Source organism: Myotis nattereri (genome assembly GCF_964212035.1).
Source record: "Myotis nattereri genome assembly, chromosome: 4".
Taxonomy (NCBI): domain Eukaryota; kingdom Metazoa; phylum Chordata; class Mammalia; order Chiroptera; family Vespertilionidae; genus Myotis; species Myotis nattereri.
Window position 1 is genome coordinate 49847743 of NC_138079.1, and position 25199 is coordinate 49872941.

The 25199-nt window shown below is 38.3% G+C and overlaps 1 protein-coding gene across 2 annotated transcripts in view; it reads right to left on the reverse strand.

Annotated features, from left to right (window-relative positions):
* Window positions 1-25199, reverse strand: part of CETN3 (centrin 3) — a 606464-nt gene that overhangs the window by 48463 nt on the left and 532802 nt on the right. The gene's annotated exons all lie outside the window — the stretch shown is intronic.

The window sequence follows — 25199 nt, forward strand, 5'->3', positions numbered from 1 at the left end:
GACATCCAATAAGAAAACAAAGCATCTAGATTAGAAAGAATAGAAATAATTTCAAAGAATGGCATGGAACTCATTCACTGAACCGCAAATTGTAGACCCATAGGGGTTAAACTAACCCTTCTATTTCTTCCTTCTTAGGACAAGCACGCTCAGCAATTTTTACAGTTGGGGCTATATACATTCCAGAGCAGAGCATAAAAGGAATCCAAGAGGGTTGTAAGCATAAACAACTTTGCAAAGCTAAATAAGTTATTTGAAGTTGCTTAGCTCAAATTTTTGTTCAAGGACTTCAGCTTTAAAAATCAGTGGAATAAAGTATATTTAATCCATTCAATACAGCAAGACATATCCTATAAGTAAAGAATAAAAAGAGAAGTTTTAAAGACTTTATGCTCTGACCTAATATATCTGTGTGCAGCCCACTATTGTCTCTGTTTTTTTAAAAATATCCTTCCAAAGTCTCTTCCATTTGAGCAAGAGAAATGGTTCTATACGTCTACTTCTCTGCTTAATGTAACTAACAAAGCAGAACAATGCAATGTTATATGGTACAAATTCAATGAAAAACAAATCCAAGTTAAAGAAATAAAAATTTATACCCCCTATGTGAATTAAAGGGAAAAGAAGAATGTCACACATAAGAGGAACAATAAATTAAAATCGGTGTCTTAAATACAGTACTTTTTTAAGTACCTGGCAACAGAGTAGGTTTGTAGTACCTGTCATTATGTTCTGAGATCTTTCTACACATGCATAATTTAATCATTCCACCTGAAGTGTCAGGTACATAAAGGTATTATTAGTTAAAAATGAATAGTAGCTTAATTTGAAATAGGAGATTGAATTTTATTTTTAACTATTAAACAGATAAAAATTAAAGTGAATAATTTTATAATTTTAAATAACCACATTTCTCCTATTTTAACTTTAGCCAAGATGATCTTCCAAAATGTATGACAACATAAATTTTTATCTATTATATTTTACCTTTTGAAGCAAAATGAATGTAATACAGCACAGAGATTTTAACCTTTGAAATTCCTATTAAGAATCAATTTTGGGAACAGAGAGAGATTGAAATCAATTTGGTAAATATATATTCAGTGACTATCACATGTCACGACTCATTAGGTGTAAGTAGAAAGATAGGATAAGTCCCAGTTACTACTCTCAAGGATCTTATGGACTAATGGATAAGACACATATATGAATACATTTCGTACGATAGATTAAATTCTAAGGTATGTGTATGTAATACAGAGTTCAAATTCCAACTGAGTGGTCAAAGTTTCTGAAGGAGTTGATAGCTAAGCTAAATTCTCAAGGAAAATAGACCTTTATTCTATAAAAAGGAATAGAAGTAATTCATAGCAGACTGGAGAGTATATGGAAAGAGAGTGAGGTATGGAACATAATGATATAATTAAAGGATTATATAAAACAAATGTTTTCAAAGTATGAAGAGAAGAGAGGAGTAAAGGACAACCTGTTAAAAAGCAATATTAAGCCCTGGCCTGTGTGCCTGAGCAGTTAGAGCATCAGCCATGCACGAAAGGGTCTCGGGTTCGATTCCTGGTCAAGGGCACATACCTGGGATGTGTCTCATATTTATGTTTTCTTTCTCTCTCTCCTCTATCTCTCTCTGCTTCCCCCTTTCCGTTCTATCTGAAAAGCAAGGGAAAAAATATCCTCAGGCGAGGATTAACAACAACAAAAAACAACAATAAGTGTTCACTCAAGACCACAATATAGTATAGTGACTAAGAGCTTGGGCTCTAAGGAAAACTGCTTGAATTTAAATGCTGATGCCAATATTTATAAGATGTATGACCTTGAGAGGTCACCCAAACTCTCCATGCCTCAGTTTTCCCTGGTGTATATTAGTATTAATAATAGTACCTCACTCAAGGAATTGCTCTGAGGATTAAATTAGGTAATATATGTAAAACGCTTAGAACATAATGTTCTAATTTACTTAGGGTAAGAATTTCACAACAATAGCTGTTATGATACCGACACTCTATTGACTATTGTGGAGGCTACTGTAACCTATAAAACACACTAGTTTAATATGAAATACAGTGGGGCCTTGACTTACGAGTTTAATTCGTTCCATGATGGAGCTCATAACTCAAATTACTCGTATGTCAAATCAATTTGACAAATCAATTTGCTGGGCTGATGTTGTGGCGTTCACTGTGACGTTCGCTGCGCCAACTAGCGGTGGATTATCTGAAGCTGGCTTATAACCCGAATTTTAACTCAAAGCAAAAAATCTGCTGAGAGATGGCTCGTATCTTGAAAAACTCATTAGTCGGGACACTCGTAAGTCAAGGCCCCACTGTAAAAACAAGTACAATATATCAATTACTTGTTAAGACATTACCTGAACATGAATAATGCACTGGAGTATTCTACATCCAATTAGATACAGCCGTGGGCAAACTACGGCCCGTGGGCCAGATCTGGCCGGCCCGTTTGAAATGAATAAAACTAAAAAAAAAAAAAGACCGTACCCTTTTATGTAATGATGTTTACTTTGAATTTATATTAGTTCACACAAACACTCCATCCATGCTTTTGTTCCGGCCCTCCGGTCCAGTTTAAGAACCCATTGCGGCCCTCGAGTCAAAAAGTTGCCCAACCCTGAATTAGAAAGTACAAGTGAATATAATTACCACTGTAACAAATGGAATAAATTTTTGTAACCATAAATATATATACACATAGATGTATGTATATGACATATATGACTTCAGGAAGTAGTATAGAAAAAGAAGTCTAAAATATCTACTTTCTTTACCAGAGAGAAAAGAGGCTATTTTTGAGCAAAACCCAGTGTCACTTCCCTCTCTGTAAGCATTAGCCATGTCTGGGAATAAATGGGCCAGCCGTGGGCAGAAGAGCTCTGCTGGGGTAGCAAGAAATACGGAAGAGTTGTTAATAGTTGCATGGGCTGGCATGACAAATTGGAATCTATAGTTTTCCAAACTTAGAGCTGATTCTTCTGACCAGGTAGTGCGTTCTCATGAGAATTTTGCTGAGAGTATGGCAATATAGTCTGCAGGCCGACGCTCTATCCACTGAGCCAAACCAGCTAGGGTGAAACCATGAGTATGGCAATATAGGATGCTATTGGCTGGGCTGGAGACCAGAGGGAAATCTCCATATGCTGTAGAGCTTCAATCCCAAATTTCCCCCCAAGGGGTTGCCTGTAACCACTCAGGATAGATTTCCCTCTAAAGACATTTGTAAACTGAACCTCAGGCTATAACCCAGGTGCAACCTACCTGAATTCCTATGGGGATAGAAATAACCAACTCTTCATTTTAGAGAAAGCGATGTGTCCTCTCTGAGGAAAATAATTTTTGCTCTCAATTCCTTGGCTATTTAAATATGTAATCTGCACATTATCAAAAATGATAAGACATGAAAGGAAGAGAAAAATCAAAATATAGAAGCAGATCCACAAATGAATCACACATAGGAGTTAGCAGATTATTGACTTTGAAATTACATTATACTAGTAAATGTTAAAGAAATTTGAAGATAGATAAAATAGGGAAAATCTACTTCTTAATACAGAAATAAAATTTCTAAAGATCAAACTAACTTTCTAGAATAAGTTTTTCTTAAATCTGAAATTAAAAATTTGTTGGATCTGGGGCTTAATAGCAAATTGAATACAGTCAAAGGAATGTCAGTAACATAAAAATAGGGCAATAGAAATTATCTAAATTGAAACCCAATTAGAAAATTACTTTAAAGACCTAAGAACAGCTTGTAAAATACATGTAGAACAATATGGAGTCCCAAAAGGAATGATTTCTACCTTTTTATGGATATTCTCTATTGCATAAGGCATGTATCTTATCTTCTTAAATTCTTTAAACATAAGTTTCCTTAGTTTTGAACCTAATTATATTTGCTTTGAAGTCTGTTAAGTCCAACATGCCTCTCAAAGGCACTTCATATTACCTGCTTTTCTTTATCTTTGTATGGGCCACACTTCCCTGATTTTTACATGTCTTGGACATATCTTTTTAATTTTTTCTTTCACATTACTAATGCATGTCTTTGGCCATATACTATACAGTGTGAGTTTGATATGGTTCAGAAAAATCCATCTTTATGAAAGAGAAAAAACTCAAATGTAGTCATGTATTCATATGTTACTAAAAAAAAAAACCCACCATAAAATAATTATTACCACTAGAAATTTATACAGAAAAAAAGTAAAATTTTATTATTTTAACCTTTATGTGTTGTCTCTACATAGCATGGCTCAATGAGAAAAGTTTTCCAATACCAGCACTTAGAGTGAGTCCTTATATGGTTCCTTGGGCTATAACTAGAAACATCTCTCATGCACTCACATTCCTAGACTGTTCTTCATTTCGGAGCTCCTAGAACCTTTCTTTACATCTGTATACTATTACAAATATTCATTTTTGACCTGATATTTTAAAACCCCATGATAAACACCTATTTTTGTTAACTTACTTATGGTAAGAATTGACTATTTATTGCCTTCACACTAGTGCTGGCCTCTGATGGTGGCCACAGGGTCAGGGTTCACCCATGCACATATCTAATTCAGACGTATAACTTCACCAATTTTACATTTTGAGATATTTTGTTTTTCTGTGTTCAAATGTTGCTTTCATTTTTAGCACTTTTTTCCTAATGGTTTTATGGTTTAACAGAAAAATTTCACAGCATAAATTTTATCAAATTGTATTTATTTTTAAAAAGAAGATGACTAATAAAAACTACAAGTGGTAAAAATCATTTGGTTACCATATATGCGATGTCTCTAGATATCGTTTAAATTAGCAATATTCTAATGGGCAATTTTTTCTCTTCTGTAAAAATCTGTACACATTTTCAAGATGGAATTAGCCTTTATGTATTTCACTCAGGGATATTATAGTAATTTTTGCAGTCCTGCATAATATATTCTAGGATTTTTCTTTTAATACAAGTTCTTCTGGGGCCAATCATTACTAATTTCCAAAGAAAAACAGAGAAAAACTAAATGAATTACAAGAGAAACTATGTATCTAGATAAAAAGGCTGAATACAGTGAAGATACCAATTCTCCCCAGATTAAAATATCAGTTTAATCTATCCTATCTAATAAATGAGAAACATGGTAATTAGCATACGACCGCTACCCTTTCCATTGGCTAATCAGGGCGATATGCAAATAAACTGCCAGCCAAGATGGCGGCCGGCAGCCAGGCAGCTTGAAACTAACATGAGGCTTGCTTGCTTCAGTGACGAAGGAAACCAACATTCCCCGCCTGCCTTGCCGGCCTCTGAGCCTGCAGTTTGAAACATTGTAACAAATATAGAAGCTAAACAAAACCCCAGAAACCTACTTTGAATGAGCCGGGATATCAGAGCTGGAGTTATACATTGTTTCGATTATAGAACCCAAACAAACCAGATACCTGCTTTCAGCAGCAGAGGCCTCAGAGCTGGAGCCAGAGCTAAAGCTGGCCCAGAATAAAAAAGAAAAAGAAAAAAAGGGGCAGTTGGGAGCTTCAGCCCTCAGCCCCTCACCCAGACTGGCCAGGCACCCCAGTGGGGACACCCACCCTGAAGGGTGTGTGACCAGCTGCAAACAGCCATCATACCCTCACCCAGGCTGGCCAGGCACCCGAGTGGGGACCCCCACCCTGAAGGATGTGTGACCAGCTGCAAACAGCCATCATACCCTCACCCAGACTGGCCAGGCACCCCAGTGGGGACGCCCACCCTGATCCAGGACACCCTTCAGGGCAAACCAGCCAGCCTCCACCCATGCACCAGGTCTCTATTCTATATAGTAAAAGGGTAATATGCCTCCCAGCACCGGGATCAGCGGAGCTGAGAGGCCTCCCGGCACCGGGATCAGCGTGACAGGGGGCAGCACCCAAAACCCCTGATCGCCCTGCGGCTCTGTGTGTGACAGGGGAAGGCGCCCCAACCTCCCTATCGGCCCTGCTCTGTTCATGACAGGGGAAGGCGACCCAACCTCCTGATCAGCCCTGCTCTGTGCCTGATACCGGGGGAGCTCCCCAACCCCCTGATCACCCTGCGGCTCTGTGTGTGACAGGGTGCAGCGCCCCAACCTACCCTCCCCCCCACGGGCCCTGCTTTGTGTGTGACAGGGTAGAGCCATAACCTCCCCATCGGCCCTGCCCTGAGTGTGACAGTGGCGGCGCCCCAAACCCCTGATCGGCCCTGCTCTGTGGGTGATAGAGGGCAGCGTCCCAACCCCCTGATCCGCCCTGCTCTGTGTGTGACAGGGGGCGGTACCCCAACTCCCCTATCGGCCCTGCTCTGTGCATGACAGGGGGGAGCTCCCCAACCCCCTGATGGGCCCTGCTCTGTGCGTGACAGGGTAAGGAGCCCCAACCCTCCTGATGGGCCCTGCTCTGTGCATGACAGGGGGAGCTCCCCAACCCCTTGATTGACCCTGCTCTGTGCGTGACAGGGTAAGGAGCCCCAACCCCCCTGATGGGCCCTGCTCTGTGCGTGACAGGGGGTGGCGCCCCAACCTCCCCATCGACCCTGCCTTGAGTGTGACAGGGGGCGGTGCCCCAACCCCCCAATTGGCCCTACCCTGAGCGTGACTGAGGGTGGTATTGCAACCTCCCAATCCGCCCTGCTCTGGGCATGACAGGGGGTGGTGCCCCAACTCCCCAATCGGCCCTGCTCTGAGCCTGACCAGGGGCTGCACCTAGGGATTGGGCCTGCCCTCTGCCACCCAGGAGCAGGCCTAAGCCAGCAGGTCGTTAGGTCCCAGACTGTGAGAGGGCACAGGCCGGGCTGAGGGACCCCCCCCCCCGAGTGCACAAATTTTTGTGCACTGGGACTCTAGTATATATATAAAAGCCTAAGTGACCATTACAACCAGTTGCTATGATGTGCACTGACCACCAGGGGCAGACGCTCATGCAGGAGCTGCCCCCTGGTGGTCAGTGCACTCCCACAGCCAACCTCCCGCGGCCTTCCCCCCACCCCGACCCCGGCTGGCTCAGATCAACCCAATCAGGACTGGGCCAGACAGGCCAGACAGGACTGATCGCCGGCCAGGCCGAGGGACCCCATCCGTGCACGAATTTATGCACCGGGCCTCTAGTACAATTATAAAGAAAATATGACAGTTTGTTTTTTCATATCTGACAAAATTGTTCAATGGGTTTTTTTTTTTAAGAATTTATGTATGATACTAGCTATAAAATATTTGAGAAGCAACATTATGTCATGTAAAAATTACTTTAAAGATTTCATAAATAAAAGAATAAAGCATGCCGAACCGGTTTGGCTCAGTGGATAGAGCGTCGGCCTGCGGACTGAGGGGTCCCGGGTTCGATTCCGGTCAAGGGCATGTACCTTGGTTGCGGGCACATCCCCAGTAGGGGGCGTGCAGGAGGCAGCTGATCGATCTCTCTCATCGATGTTTCTAACTCTCTATCCCTCTCCCTTCTTCTCTATAAAAAATCAATAAAATATATTAAAAAAAAAAGAATAAAGCAGAAATAGATCAATGGTAAAGATGAGAAAAATCAGAAACAGATAAAAATATATTCAATAATTGGGGATATAATAAATACTGTATTCCAAATCAGTGAAGAAAGAATTGAATAGTATTGGGGAAATTATTAACCATTGGGAAAAATAAAATTGGATTCTTATGTCACACCATATAGCAAAATTATAGACAAATAAAAACTCTAAATAAAATACTAGAATAAATACAGATGTTAACTATGCAATTTGGAATGGAAAAATTTTATATATGACACCATGTAAACAAATTATTAAGGAAAAGAGTGTTGGATTTCATTATAAAAATGCAAAGTGAAAAGCCCCATCATAATTGTATGTGAGGGTAATGAATCAACCAAATTAATATATAAGCATTTCTCAGAAATTAAGATGATTCCAGTAAGAACCTGAACAAAAAAGGAACACCAAAATTTAATAAAAGAGGAAATACAAAGGAAAACATTCACATCACTAATAATTATTAAATGCAATTAAAACAATACTATATATATATGTTATATATATAGTATATATACATATATATAGCCTCTCGTGCTAGAAAAGACATTTAATGAGGCTTACAACTTGGAGAAAATAAGAAGTTCTTACAATAACAAAAGGGACATAAATTGATGCACTTTTAAAAACAGAATTGATCACACATACTAAAGTATTAAAATATTTATCACTCATTGATCTAATAGTTATCCAGGAATCTATCACAAGGAAAACCGATAAAAGTATAAAAGGTTTAGCTATGAGAATATTAATTGTTTACAATAGAAAAAAAAATGGAAGTACCTTAAAGGACTGATGATTAAATAGTGTAGTATACATATATAATGAATAATAGGTAGCTATTAAAAATAAAACATTAGATGATAGTAATGGTCAATAACATGAAAATATTTGTGCTAAATCATATACTGTACAATCCCACTAAAGTGTGTGTCCAATTAACAGTGAAAAAGTATGCAAGGAGATGTTTTTCTCCTTTTGCCTACCAGTATTTACTAAAAGTTCAATAATTAACATGTCATTATTGCTAAATTAATTATTAACATGTTCCTTCTTCATTGAAAGCCTCACATTTCTGAGTATTGTTTCTGTGTATTTGTGCTTCTTTGTCAGAGTTTGTATACCAATAGATCTAACGTCAATTAAATATTCCAGGGATTTTGTCTTGTTCATCTTCCTGAAACGTAGCACAGTGCTTTAAACAAGCCAGCATATTTTCAGATATTTTTTGTTGAAACTGACCTTCTTCAGTTAGCTTTTTACCCTTGATATATACTCAGCTTATTTCTCCCTTGAGCTGTGGTAAATTCCCCAGTGGTAGGGACCAGACCACTCCTCCGTGCTCCGCTGTTGATTCTCCTTTAGTTTCACTGGAGACCTAGGCAATGATTACAGCCTTGAACACCCCACTGCTCTTCTGCTGCTTCAAGGGTGGTGTTTTGCTCTTTAATTAGAATAAGCTTCTTGAGCACTGGGACAATGCAGTGTTTTTAGATTCTTTTTCTTCTCTAATGATAACTGTGTTTTACACAGAATGGACAAGGAAGGCAGACACTGTAAAAAAAAAAATAGTCATGAAATGGATCAGAAAATGTCATTTTCTTTAGGATACTTTCTTACACAGGAGGAATTTAGCACTTGTTCTTTTTTTTTTTAACTATTGATTAAGGTATTGCATATGTGTTCTTATCCTCCCTCCTTGCCCTCCTTGCCCACCCCCCCCCCACAACCCCCCTCCCCCGTCCCCCTACCCCTCCCCAACTCATGCCCTCACCCCCCTGGTGTCTGTGTCCATTGGTTATGCTTATATGCATGCATACAAGTCTTTTGGTTGGTCTCTCCCCCTGACTCCCACCCTCCTCAGCACTTGTTCTTTTATCTGTGTGTCCGGCCAAATGGTAAAATACATACATTATATTTTTTCCTCTTTTTTTCCTCTTTGTCATAATTTCTTATTTACATGTCTCCCACCTCTACCAGGAAAACAAATGTTTTGGGGTCAGAGCATTTGCTTTACTCATCTCTATATTTTTAGTCTCCAATACCTCAGAATATATAGTGATCATTCAATAAATGAATTCATGAATTACTGTCAATCAATCATTCTAGTACAGGCTCTGCCACTTAACAGCTCTGTAACTTTAAGATGGTCAATTATATTTTTGAAATTATTTTTTTCATTTATATAATGAAAATAATACTATCTGCTTCACAAGATTATTAGGAGGATCAAATGATGTGTTATTTTTTTTCCACTCCCAAAATTATATTAAATGCTCACTGAATGCACACTAAGGATTCCGATTCTAACTTTAACCCTGAAGCCAAACTTTTTATGTGTAAAAGACTTCATTTGCAAAAAGTCTTACTCCGGTTTAGGCAGCTTGTGTGCTCTTTATCCTTTCTTCCCAACCATGCCATCACTGATGGTGATACATTTTCACAGCTTTGTAAAGAGATCACACTCTCATTCCTAATATTCACATATACAGACACCTGGCAGTTTTTCCCTTTTTATTAGATTGTGATATCCTCCAAGAACACATTGTCTTGTTCATAGTTGTGGCCTCATGGTTAAAATTAGTGTCTAACACTTATTAGGTGCTTAATATGTTTTTGAATGAATGAATTAAAAAGAATTAAGGAGAAGAACTTTAAAATACCACTCATGCCCTCTCCCAAGGTATGGAATAAATATTGACATCATTTGCAGCACTAGAAATGCTAGGAAGATAATTTACAGGAGTTGGATTATGAAAGCTGACCCAACCAGTTTTCTAGGTTCTATTTTCCTAGTCTTTGTCCTGGAACTAAACTTTGGCAGGTAGGAAGTATGCTCTAGTTATTCACTTTTATCCTGTGGAAGGAAGACCATGGGATTTCAAAATTAATTTTGACAGATATGACAAATGGGGGTTGCCATTTCACACCTAGAGCGTGAATATTTCAATGGCAAAGAGTCAGCAACTGTTAATTAAAAATGGGTATTGTTAATTGGGCCCAGTGTTGTGGTTTTGTCAGCAGCTTCAGACCCTTTCAGACCTATTTCAGTGGATCCTTATGGTCTGATAAGATAAATGTCTTTTCTTTCTGGTGTGGATGATAGCAATTATGACCCAGATTTTTTTCTCCCTAATCACATTAATTCTATAGGTGTATATAATTTTATAAAGTGGAGAAACTCACAGGAACTGATATTTGGCTCAACAGTCCTCCCTGTATCTCAATTCAAAATATTCGTTAAACAAAACAATATGACAGATAATTATCCACTTCACAATTTTGTACAACATAGAGATCAGCCGTAAATTGGAAGATTCTTTTCACACCAAAAGAGAAACTTTGCTTAAAATGTAAAAATATTTGAGATAATAAGAAAGATTCTTTTTTTAGGTTATTACAATTTATAAATATTTAATCCTCTAATTTATTTTTTATTCTCAAAACGTATAATTGACACAGTATTTTCATGTGGAAGCAGTATTTCTGTAGACAAAGGAAAAATAATATTGAAAAAATTGCTTGTTAGAACAGAATATTAACTGCGCCAGAATTAACCCAATAATCCCATTAACAGCAATTTAGCAAAACAAACAACAAAAAAAAGCCTTAAGTATACAGTTGGATCTTCAATTCTATATTTTGATTATTCCCTTTCTAAGTAGGTTAACTTTAGGGTTATGTAACAATAACCCCAGATCTCTAATGAATATGAGGGAGCTAATCCTAGTGTGTATTTACAAAGGGATGTTGGGGACAGGGAGAGGGAGAGCCACATGAAGAGCTAGTTACTCAAGACAACTTGACTCCCTTTTTTTCCACTCTTTGGTGATCCCGAATTAAATTATTTTGGGAGCCAGTGGACAATATAATACAGAAAGAAATACCCCAAAGCCATTTAGAGTGTGCAATGCTTTGATGACAATATTTTGTGAACAAAGTTCTCTTCTTTATTATTGTTTAAGTACCCTTCAAGCTAAGTAAATATCATTAACATAGTGAGGCAAACAAATTCAACAGTGCACATGCTCAGAGGCCTTGTTTGGCCCTCAGTCTAAATTAGGTAAAGCCCTCTTAATTCTCTCATAGATCCTTTCAACTTCCTTTACAAAAATTTTCACACTGTTAAATTATATACACACACATATGTACTATCTTTACTTATGCTTTTGCTAACCAGTAACTAGCATGATATTTGGAACAGAATTGGTGTTCAGTAAACTCTTGTTGAATAAATGTGTGACTAAAGCAATGAAGCAACAATTGGAATTCTGGGATATTATTTTAGTCCAAGAAACTTGAAAGCTATAGGTTAGTATCATCACTGGCATTATGTGCTCTAATTATTACCAGAATCATTACAAAGATGGAAACTATGAATGAGATTGTTAGTTTGGGGGATCTGACTTATATTTCAATCAAAGTAGAACTAGATATTCTTAAAATTTATATTTACATACTCCAAAACAAAATGAAACAAAGCACTAACAATGAACGAACAAAGAAAATTCTTACAGTAAATTCTAGAATCCATTTTTCTGACAATTTGTGCAAGTAAATAAGGCCTTTATTTAAAACATGGTTCCCCCCCTCCCCCCTCCCCCCGCTTTTCTCTGGCACACAACAAACACAAATTCACAAAAAACACTGTTAATAATTTTATTCTTCTGCAGTTACAAATTAATATCAAATACAAACAAGCCCTTGCAAATGGGGCTTGGGCACATTACAACCTCCTGAATGAATTAAAATAATATTGCTAGTGTGTGACCTAAAATTTCCAGTCCCAGAGGAGTGCCTGTTGCTAAGCGCCCACTCCATCTGGCCTCCTGGTGCTCCTAGCAATGATGCCATTTAAAGCCAATGCAAGGGTGACCTTTCTTATCTTGAGATTCATTTGCTAGAAAACCACTAATTCATTTTTATTCTTTACTAACAGCTATCAAATAATAAATCAGTCTACATCAGGCTGGTTTTGTTCAATCTTTTTATCTACAAGGGAAAAATTCGATATCCTGTTATCAATTCCCTGAGCCAAAAGAGGCCCCAAAATGGACTTACTCATAACTGAGACCTAATCACCAAAAATGTGGTGATAAAGGTTGAACTGAAAAGGTAGGATTTCATAAATCTTTGGTCTATAATCCTCAAAGTAGGGTAGTTGGTTCTGCTGCAGAGTTAATTAGCATACATGTGGAAACAGTTTACGATGCAGTTTAATCCCAAACAAATGTGAAAATAAGCTCACATTGTTTTGTAGAATGATTTACATTCATTATCATCTACTTTAAAAAATGCATAGGTTAAAATAACATAATCTCTACCAGAATATCAAAATAAAGTATTTTCCTATTTGTACTTTTGAAAATTATGTATTTCCAGACAAGTTCATATTTCTTCAAATAAAAATAAAGTAGAAGCTTTTGTCTATATTATGGTGCCCAAACTTCATCCAGATACAGAGAGATTACTGAATGACATCATATTCATGACGTCAACAGGTTTAATTGACTGTACATCATTTTAAAAACAAGCTTGTTCCACTAGTTCCTATTTAAAAAAAATTTTGGAACTTCATTAAATAAGATCTTTATAAAAGATTCAGGATGAAACTAGCTTTAATACTCCTATCATTTGATTTTGAAATTAACAAGGCTTATATTTTAATATGGCTTATAAAATATCTCTGTTTGTAATTATGGTTTTTAGAGGACACTGTTTGATCAAACATATAGATATACTCCATAGTTACAATGATGAATTATATTATAATGAATCATATTTAGTGCTCATAAAAATCTAACATCAAAGTGAATATACCACAGGCTGAGTTGACTGCTTCAGGTTTCTCTAAAATAGTCTAATTAGCCCTAACTGGTTTGGCTCAGTGGATAGAGCCTCGGCCTGTGGACTGAAAGGTCTCAAGTTTGATTCCGGTCAAGGGCATGTACCTTGGTTGCGGGCACAACCCCAGTAGGAGGTATGCAGGAGGCAACTGATCGATGTTTGATGTTTCTCTCTCATCAATGTTTCTAACTCTATCTTTCCCCCTTCATCTCTATAAAAAATCAATAAAATATATATTTTTAAAAATAATCTAATTAGTGTGCTTAGAAGAAAAGTGGAGTCTTCTCACTTTTGGTCTGCTTGAACTCAAGGGGGATGATGTAATATTTATCTAGGGATACCCTATTTGTAAAGCATTTGATGTTACCTATGCTTCAAATAAAGCCTTTATTCAATCAATAACTCTTAGGTTACTTATCATGCGGCAGGCATAGGACTAAAGCCTTTAATGCAATGGTGAATAAGTAGGTCAGTGTTCCTGTTCTTCAGAGGCACAAAGACGCCTGGAGGAAATAGTTATGTAGTATGGAAATTACTAACTATAGGATAAATCCTATATAATAAAAGCTTAGCAACCAAAACGCTGGAATGACCAGAATGACCAGGGACCAGAACACCGCAGCCTCTCTCCCAGGCTGGCCTTGCCCCGCAGCAGGGACCCTAACCCCAATCGGGGGTGTGGCCAGCCTGCAAACCGCCCACGGCCCCTGGCCCCAGCCAGCCCCATCCCCCAGTGGGGACCCCTACCCTGATCCGGGGTCCCCATTAGGGCATGCTAGTCAGCCCCTACCTGTGCACCAGGCCTCTATCCTATATAATAAAAGGGTAATACGCAAATTGACCCTAACAGCAGAATGACCAGAACAACCGCTGGACAAGTCACTATGAGGTGCACTGACCACCTCTTGGTCCCTTTCCCTGGCCGGAAGGCTCTGATCACCTGATGGCAAATGGGGAACCAGGTTTGGGTGGTGGGGGATGAGGGTGGTGCCAGGCCAAGGCCTGCATCTCGCCCGTTGCCCCACACACAGAGGGTGACCCGCGGTGGGGGCAGGGCCAGCAAGCAGGCAGGAACAGCAGACCTCTCAGTCCCTTCCCCCGGCCGTCAGGCACTGATCACCTGATGGCGAAAGGGGAGCCACGGGTGGGTGGCGGTGGAGGGCAGGGCTGGCTGCAGGCAGCCAGGAAAGATGGCCCTGATTGCAGGCTAGGCCTAGGGACCGTACCTGCCCACGGATTTTGTGAGCTGGGCCTCTAGTGTTATAATAAAGAAATTACAGGGTAATTAAAATCTACAGGAGAGTCCCAAAGCTCAGGAGTAGGGGTATGTGAGTGCATCAGGGCTGACTACTCAAGGTAACTAAATCAAGGATGAATAGAAGGCAACAAGAGAACAGGAAAGAGAACTTTGTGAAGAGTTGTTCCTGGGAATGGATGGTAATCACTGTGGCTGGCATTTCAAGTTAGCCGGTGGAGGATTAGTGATGCACGATGCTGGAGAGATAAGTAGGGTCAGTCCAGGATGCATATCCTGGCTTTGAACTTTTCCTTTGTTTTAACATCTACTTGCCTACACTGACACCACGCATCTGTAACATTTGTTAAATGTTCACTGTATGTTGAACAGTAGTGCATATAGCAGTTATGGGATGATACAATTATCCACCTGTCTCAGTTGAAATTTTGCATATGATGGATTTATCTAACTCCACCTAAAGGTGTTGGTAATGGCTAATTCAAAATGAGGCACCCATCCTTTCTTAATTTCAATACTGTTTATTTCCATATACACCCATCAGAGACTATTGGAGTGAAATACTAGTATTCAAAGTCACAGTGCTTGCCCAAACTTTGTCAAAATTCAATATAAAATTACACCAAATCACCATTAATCCACTCTTTCCACTTAAATATAACTTACCCTGGCAGGCAGTAAGACATGGTTGATATTTGATGGGAAATATATAGGGTGGGCTTAGAATAGGCACATAAATTTATATAAGCTTGATTTGTGGGTGGGAAGTGAAAATTGTGTAGCAACTACAGAATATATTTGATTTTGAAAACTTGATTTGCTGGATCTGAGTCTACTTATTGCAACTAAGACTTGGACATTAAGTATGTTTCACTTCCATGCAATGCTTCTCCTCAGGTTGACCTTTCTGTATTCTCTCGTGAGAGCATCAAGAGGTAACACTATGCTTCCTGAGCTGGAATGAAACAAGAAAATAAAGTTCTATACCAGTGGTCCTTTTGCAGAGAATTCCACGTCAAACTGTATTATTATAAGTGGTCAGATTGAGATTTTTAAGAATACATTGATCCCTTGAATCTCTTCTAAGTGAGGCCAGTCTAAAAGAGGAATGTCTGCTTTTATTCAAACTTCGTGGGCGTTCTTACAGTTACAGGAAAACAACTGAATTTTGTGAAGATATATTCCTACCAAAGATTTGTATGTAGTATTTCTCTGTGCTTTTTCTGTGCTTTTTAGGCAGTAGAACGAGAGCCCTCCAAGAAGGCTCCTGCCGATGTCCTGGGTTTTTAACCTCTGTGTTCCTTTTAGGGGTAGAACTGGCCATTTCCAAAATTAAATTGCCACTAGAGACACCATTGTTTGGGAGATGCCAACTAATAAATCAAAATTTTCTTTTGGAACAGGTAGCATCACAATTCCCTGATTATGTGTCCAACCGCATTGGCAGACCAAAATATTATAAACACGTATCTTTCTTGGTTATTTTTTTCTCCCTGATAGCTCCTAAATTCTCTTTATTAGAGTGCACTTCCTCAGAGGAAAACTCACAAGCAGAAGTACAGCACTGAGAATTTAACTTTTATTCACTTTAAGAACACTTTAAATCAATAACAAATCTGTGGTAGTTTTCTCACTTCTTATCTTCCTAAATTGGAAGAGAACACCTGTTTCAAATTTAACAATAATTTGTATAATGAATTCTCATTTAATTTAGACTACAGCATTAGCTGATTTCCCTTTTACCCCCTGAATGTGAAAATTCCTTGGAACTTACAAAGTGAGTTATTTTTATTGGTAAAAATTGGTGAGGGAGATGTTTTTGCCACAGGGCTATATAAAGTAACTTTTATTTCTTTTCCTTTTCCTCATTTTTTACCACTATGACTGAATAGAAAATGCATCTGAGATCAACACCCTTGACACACATAAACTCAGAGAAATAAAACACAATTTTTATGGATGTATTTTCCTCATTGACCCCCCCCCCCCATAGTGTTAGAGATGTTTTTGTTTTAAGATAAATTTAATCATGTCATTCCATTGTTAAAAACCTTTTAGTAGATAATCTCCACTGTTTTCAGCGGGGAAAATTACCAATCTTAGAGTAGGCACTACTCTAAGTACTTAAAATGAACTGAGAACCAAATGATGATCTTATATACTGTATTCAAGAAAGAAAAAGGTTAATTATTCTTTGGTCATAATAGCAAGTAAGCACTAGAACTAATTTTGAGCCCATTCTAATGTCAGACACTTTGATCAGATACTAATCTATCAGTAACCATACTTCCGAAACCCAGCAAGTCAGGACGGTCCAATCAGCAGCAGCCTCACTCCAATAACCATGCTTCTGAGCTCAGCCATGCGTAAGAACCACACTGCAGTAGCCACCCTTCCGTGGCTAAACACTCCAGTTTCTAAAATTTTGCCAATCCCCGACCACCACACTTCCTCAAACTTATAATAGTTTGTTCAGAGAGACTATGTTTTATGAGAACTGTTCTCCTTGTTTGCCGTGCCATAATTCAGCTTTTTTTGTTTTAGATATTGACTGATGGCCTCTTCTTTCAAAAGGACTTACTTTATTTTCACAATAGTGTCAGAGATAGGACCATTGTTGTGCCCATTTTACAGCAAAAGAAATGGAATTTAAGAGACACACTCAGTAACTTGCTTAACATCATTTCTCAAACAGTCAAGGAGAATTTGAATCAGGTCATGTTTTCTGAGTCCAGGATATTAACCACTAAGCCCCTCTTAGTTTCTTGCTGAAGTGCTAACGCTTCATCTTCACTTGTCAAAACTCCACAACACTCACCACTCACATCTTCCTTAACAAACTGCCCACTTCCAGTCGCCGGACTGCACCATGCTTCCCCTTCCCTGTGCTCTCTTTGTACGCATCATCCCCTTAGCAGAAAATATTCCCTTCCCACCTCAGCTATGCCTAGGGTAATACCAAGACTGAACTAACTTTTACATGAACTCTAAGAAACATCTAATGATGCCCTCATCTTGCAAATGTAAAACTGAGATCCAAAAAGATAAATAATGTGTCCCAAAGTCACACAGCCAACAAGTAATAAGAGCACTAACATATGTTAATATTGACTCAGTTTTACTACTTCTCGTTCTGCCATCTTAGTCACTTAAAGAAAGTTCTTCCTCTCAAAACCCTCTCTCGTTACTCTACATTCTGCTCATTTTACGCTCTCAAAATTGGACACACGAACGGCCTGACTAAAATAACACCAAGTGGAAGGCTTCCTGTTTAGAGCTCACACATCATAATATTCCACATCGTCTTTACTTCCCCCTGAAAAACAGCCCTCTGCTGGTGGTTCACGGTCATCCTGCAGATGTGACGCTGGTACTCAGGTCTAACTTAGCAGTCCAGAGACAATCTCTGTAACCCACCCGGTGCACGGGCAGAGCTGCTGCTCAAGAAGTCACGGGTATGACCTGTATTATTTTTCTGCACTAGTTATTTTAATAGTGGTTCCTGTTCAAAACACACCTATGGATTTCTACCAGTATGTTATTTTGAGGAAGTTAATACAGTTGTAAGCTGGTCTTTTTCATCTTCCTATCAAAGCCTTATAATTCTAAATGTATAAGATAGAAATAATAACATGCTTGCCTCCTAGAGCGGTTTTATGATTAAATATGACAATTCATACATGGCTTAGTACAATCATGGACATCCTCAAGAAATGGTAAAGTGTCCTATTTTAATCCTGGCTATTTATCTCTTATTACATATGTTTTAAATGGTAGTAAGTTCTTAAAGGGGCTGCTTTCTAATCGGTTTTTCTTCATGCTAGTGGAAGACAGCTCCTCGTTTCCAAAAGATGGGGTGATTTTTACAAGTGGTAAAAAATTTGGTCAAATATGAATACTTGGTTGGCTCCTGACTCTGCAGAATCACAACAAAATATGTTGCACGAAAAACAAAGAAAATAATCTGGGCCACTAGTTGTGCCACTAAAAATCTTTCAAAAGTAAACAAATAAACCACCTCATCTCAATTTCCTACACTCTACTGCCAAGCTAACCTTTCTAAAGTGTGATTTTAACGTTGATTACTCTGACCATGAACTTGCAAGGACTCCCCATTTCCTACCAAATACAGTCCCAGTTTGTCACTTGAGCTTTCATCCCTTGACCTGCTTTCCTAATGTTTTTGCTCATCATTTCCCACCAAAGGTTCAACATCCTCATGAAGTTACCCATTCTTCCCTTCAGGTGCATCATGATTTTCACCTGCTTGCCTTTCTCCATGTGCTCTGGATACCTTTAATGCCTCTTTATCATATCCCTCCATATGCACATAGCATCTGTAGTGTTTGTCCCCTCAAATATTCTTTAGTTTCTAGCACAGCTCCAGGAAGTCTTCACAAAAATTGGAACTAATCTGCTTTTACCCAAGACACTACTCTCTTAGCTCTCCTGAAGCACTTCTTACTTCCTGCCTTACACTACAATCCATTTAAGTAAGTGATTTCTTCTACTGGACTATAAATTATTTAAGTTCAAAGTCCATGTCCTTTTTAAACATTCTAGCATACACTGAATACCACAGGTGCTCAGTACATTTTTGTGTCCTATCAATTTACGTCTGAATACTGTAAATGAGAGCCTTAGGGGTACCCTCAACATTTCTTTAAAAATATTGAACTATATTTTTAAATTCAGACTTTGGCATTCAATAGAGATACATTGAAGAGCTTGAGTCCTAAATTTGAATTAGGGCTCATATTCTTCAGTGTATTGATTTAGGACTTGATTTACATCTACTGATACATTTTTTTAAAAAATATGTGCAAAGTTGCACCCAAATTTTAACACATCCAAACTTTGTCATAGGCATTTTAAAAGGAGGCTTAAAAAAACATGGTTTAAGTTAAAAAATTCATAATTGGGGTAATCAAAGTCTAGAACCATAAGTACCACCTACTTTGTATTTAGAATATTGTTTAGTTTATAGTAAGTTCTCAAGACAGAATTAGTTAATTAAGATTCTGAAAATATTGGGAGTATATGTTTAGAAAATAATCTTATCATATATTCTGATTACCTTTTATTGTAAATTTTAGTTTCCTTATTGTTTTGTGCAGTCAATTTTTTTTTAATTCTGTGATTAATAGTATTTCAAATCTGGGTATTTCAACATTTGATCACAATCTGACTGCTGTAGAGAGCAATCAATCAACCTGTGAACTAGCATTGTAGTTTACTCTCAAGACCAACATAAAATTAATTGATGTTATTTGCATTTTCATGATCAAAACTTTTGCCACTGAAATTAATAGAATTCTGAGAAAAAATGTCAGAAAGTATAATGGCAGAATATAAAATAAGACTTTCAGATAAAAGTAAATACTTTTCTCCAAAGGAAGTGAAAACATGTTGAAAACAAATTCCTTCTGGCTCACCTCCAGATATTTTTCTACCTTCTCACATCCTCCTTCTCACAGCTACTTCTCACTCTGGTTCTCACTGCTGAATATTCTGTTATTCTTATCCATCACCTCTATGGATGTTTCCTTCTCTTTGCTCCATATCAATTCCTTCAAGGAATGTTTCCATTGCTCCCTTTTTATTTTCCATAAATTACGACTCATGTATGTGGTAAATTTCCCTGAATGTTGTAGAAAAACAGGCTTTATATTGGTACCATCCAAAGCGATTAAATAGTACACAGCTCTGTTAGTAGAAGAAGGAAAACTTCAGGCCATGTTACATTTTTTAACTATCCTTTCTCCTCTCCTTCCTCTGCTCCCCTCTTTTTAAACCCCTCACATTCCTATTAATTATTATATAAAATAGTTATCTATCTTTTCCTTATCTCTAGCCATCATATTCCCTTAAAGTTGATTTATCACCCCAGCCCACCCTCTCATTCTAAGTATTTATCAAAAAATTATCTTAACCTAAGAGGAACCAAACCAAGATAAACCAAGCACTATATCTCCCCGAGAGGAATCTTGGTGCCAACTGTCAAGATTGTTTTAAAGCCTGCTACAGGTGTAATCCCTGAACCCTCCTCAGCCACACTCCTGACCGTGTGTTGTCTGGAGATGGCCTTCTGGAATCTGTACATTGAAATGTAACCAAGCATGACCTTTGGTTCAAGCAGGGCGATATTGTCAGCAGTGATGTTGCGCTGTTGCCCGCCTCTTCTCTCCAGCAGAGGCAAAATCTGTCCCTTCAATTGAGTTCTCATCTTGGCAATTCCCATGGTACTTACACTCACTCTCAGGCAGAAATCTACTTTCTCTCCATTTACAGCTGCATAACCTTACTCTTTCTTACCTTTTCAAGAAATCCCCACTTTAACACTCTTCCAGGGTAGAAGAGAATGGTTTGATTGGGATGAGAGAAACAATTTACTCTAAGAAAACAAAAAGCTATTTCCTTCACTTGCTTTCTCTATCAAGAATAGGAAATTATGATTTAAAAAAAAAATCAGCAAGAGCTTGTTCTTATTGCATTTCATGCTATTTCTGAGTTTGTGAGCTCTCAGCAGCCTTCCATGGTGTCAACCCATTATATACCTTTTTAAAAAAACTGCCTCCATTAAACTTTAAGCTGTCAAGGATTACAACGAAAAGATGCAATTTTTTTCACTGCAGGAAAGGTCTGATTTAGTAACAAGCTATAAGCTAGCAGAGCAGCAGAATCCACATAGAATGTTTCATTGAAAGGGAAAACAAAACATGCTGCTTTTTTGTGTGCCCCAACCTTGTTTTTCTCTTGTTATTATTTTTCAAAATGGATAGTCCACGTAGCTTTCAAATACAATAGAGATTAGGAAGTGTGTTCCTCTTTACATTTGAAGCTACAAATATTGGTGTTCAAGCACTTACAGATATGTGGTTGGTTTATGCACCTTTTATAGTAGAAGGGACACCATTGCGGAAAGAACCGTTAGTCCACATTGCTGTCTAGCTCACATGTTTAAGTTTAATTTAATTAGTTATTTAATTCCAAACACCCTTATTATCTACTTGTTTGAAAAGGCTACCTACTTTCACCGCAATGCATACATTAAAACAAGTGACTGAGTAGAAAGCCAGGCTTGTGGCCTGGTGCTTTCTTGGTGCAGAAATGATTACCTCCTCCCCCACTTTCGCTAGAGCATCGCAATGTCAAACATTCCGCACACATTCCCTGAGGAATCTGCAAGGCTAATTAGGGTGAGCTTCACCATAAAGAATACAGTTGTTAAAACAGCTTCTGTACACGCTAGAGTAATGAGCATTCTTTACGCACACTGTGATTTGTTACTGCAATTTGCAGTCATATATCTCTTAGGAAATAACTCACGTGTTGTTATTTATTGCATGTATGATTATTAATGATATATTAACAACTGTTGAAAGCAACTTATTTTACCTCAATAACTCATGTACTTCGCTCAATGTCTAAAGATCCAGGGAGACATCAATTTTTTTCAGAGGAACAATGCCTTTTTAAATTGTTCTTCATTGTTGTTGTCTTTCCTCCAGGATAGTAAAGAAAATGTCCAAAGTTTGATCAATAAAAGAAATATTATTTCACTTTCCTTAAGAAAGATTTTATAATGGTTATAGGAGATTATACGTTTAAGGCTAACTTATTTACAATTTTTTAATAATTCAGAATATCCTTATAATCCAATGTCTGATATCATAAACAAAGTGTAAATATCATGTGCCAATTTTTATTAGTGATTTGAATAGCAACTATATCATGTACACAGCTATGTTTTTTAAATTAATGCTACTAGAAAAAATATGTTGCTGCTCATTCAAACTCAATCTAAATATAGTTACCTAAGTACTTCAAAATGCTGTGTTGGTAGTTTATCTTGCATTAAATATACAAGGGAGGTTAAGCTACTACTTAAATATTACGTGTGAGACATCACACCATTAGGCATTGATGAAAACTGAGCTCCTTTCTGCTTCACCTTCAGCACTGACAGGTTTTTACCAATTAACTGCTACCCAAATGTCTCCTGATAATTGGAACACAGAAGAAGAAAGCTTTTGTTTCAGAAATTAGAAATGTAGTATTAGACCTAAACTTTTATGACTCTTAGCCACTACATGGGATGATTTTAGGGTCGCAAGACCTGTTTGGCTTACCTGGAATCATGAGCACGGTGTGCTTGCATCCCTGCAGACATCTTTTCTAAAGATATCAATTGCATTACAAGTGTGGCACAGTTCCAGAGAGACAAAAGATTCTGCCTTTTGAAATATTCAGACATCTGAAGAAAACACGGCACTATATTCAGGTTCATTACCAAACACTCAGATAATGTAGTAGATCTACAAGGTATTAGGGGCAAATAAACTATTAATTCAGCTTCGATGATCAGAAAGGACAATTGTTGACACAAAGTAGTGCCATGTGATAAGACAGCACCATAGGTTACTAATTACTTGATTTTATAAAATCATTTCTGACAAGTGTTCATTTTATGAGGCTTTTCAAGCTCTTGTGAAACAGTTTCGCAATGCATATTGTTGGAACTGCTAAAAGCTGATATTAAATACTGCTTTCTTTGAAGTATTATCCATTGCACAGTGTATGTGTGTGCATGTGTGTGTGTGCATTTTAAAATGGATTGCATTAAAAAGTCAATCAAGGCATTCAGTTCTCAAGAGTGTGATGCTAGAGGTCTGAGGCAGAAAGCAGTATAACAATAAACAAGCAAACAAACAAATAAGCAATGGGGGTGTGTCCCAGAACAATTTTTTTAGCAAGACTGAAAGGACAGGACTCAAAGAAAAGCAACACATCTGCATATCTAAGGAGAATGATAATAACATCAGATGAAACAAGTGAATATCAGGATTGAAAAGGCTGCAGGAGTTTGCAAGCAGATGTCAGAAAGCATACAAAAAATGTCAAAAAAGTATAACAAGCAGCTAAAACTGGTTGCAGAGATTAGGGTGCTAAATATATGCATGATGAGAACACTACTCTATGGCTTACAGACCCAAGAGCTGCTTCACAAACAAGAAGTGGGAAAAGAGCTTCATAAATAATTTCTTCAAATAAAACTGGGGTCAGAATGTAAACAAAGGTAAAAAGCAAGAAAAACTCTGCCTAAAGTTTGCTTCTAGAATTTCTGTGTCAGGCTACTTTACCAGATAATGAGAGAATGACTTCTATTAAATATAAATTTTAAATTGCACTAAGTCTAGAAGGGAAATATAGAGAGATATCCAGAGGTAATTATAATCTCTAACATTCAGAAGCCTACTTTATGAAATATTACAAATTGGAATTAGAATTGTAGAATTGCAGATGTCTTCATTGCAAAACCTAATAGTAGAATTAAGTTTCTGGGCTCAATGTAAGGGATTCTTGTTTAATGTAATTTTTGACATGACTCAGTTCTATTTCCAAAAAGAGTCACAAATTTACTCTAATTAGGCATGAATAATTTAGAGGTGACAAGTTACCTGATCTACTATGCAAAATCAATAAACTTTATAGACAAACTGCCATTGAGACATTAGCTTAATTTTTAGCTTAAACTTTATCCTTATACTAGAGGCCCGGTGCACTAATTTTTTGCATGGGGGTGGTGGGAGGGGGTCCCCTCAGCCCAGCCTGCACCCTCTCCAATCCGGGACATCCCTCTCACAATCCGGGACCGCTGGCTCCTAACTGCTCACCTGCCTGCCTGCCTGATCAACCCTACTGGCCCCCCCACCAGCCTGATCATTCCTAACTACCTCTACCTGCTGGCCTGGTTGCCCCCAACTTCCCCCCACCCCGTCAACCTGGTCACCCCCAACTGCCCCCCTTCAGGTCTGGTTGCCCCTCACTGCCCCCCCTGCCAACCTGGTCACCTCCAACTGCCTCCCCCTCTGGCCTAATCGCCCCTCACTGCCCCCCTCTGCTGACCTGGTCACCCCCAACTACCCCCCCTGCTGGACTGATCACCCCCAACTGCTCCCACTGCTGGCCTGGTCGCCCCCAACTGCCCCCCCTGCTGGCCTGGTCATCCCTCACTGCTCCCCATGCTGGCCTGGTCACCCCACACAGCCTGCTGCTCAGTTGTTTGGTCATCCCTCACTAACCCCCTGCCGGCCTTGTCTCCCATTCAGCCTGTTTGGTCGTCTGTTCAGTCATCCATTCAGTTGCGATGGCCCCTGGCGCGCGCTCTCTCTCTCTCTCTCTCTCTCTCTCTCTCTCTCTCTCTCTCTATATATATATATATATATATATATATATATATATATATATATATCAGCACAGAATCCTTCACTCTTTAAAATATGGCTAAAAGAGTTCCTTATTCTCCAAGAATAAGTGTTGCTATGCCAAGAATCAATGAGACTAGCAAAACATTACTTTAAAAAATACCAACAACCCTACAAGCTGATGGCACCACCAACTCTGGCTTTGGTTTCTCTTTCAAGGACAAACTACATCTGGAGAGACCAGAAAACCTTTAAAAATAGTCAGAGTCTTAACATTTCTATTATGAAAAGTTCTCTTAAAGGCATGTCAGTCTTGCTCACCAAAACTG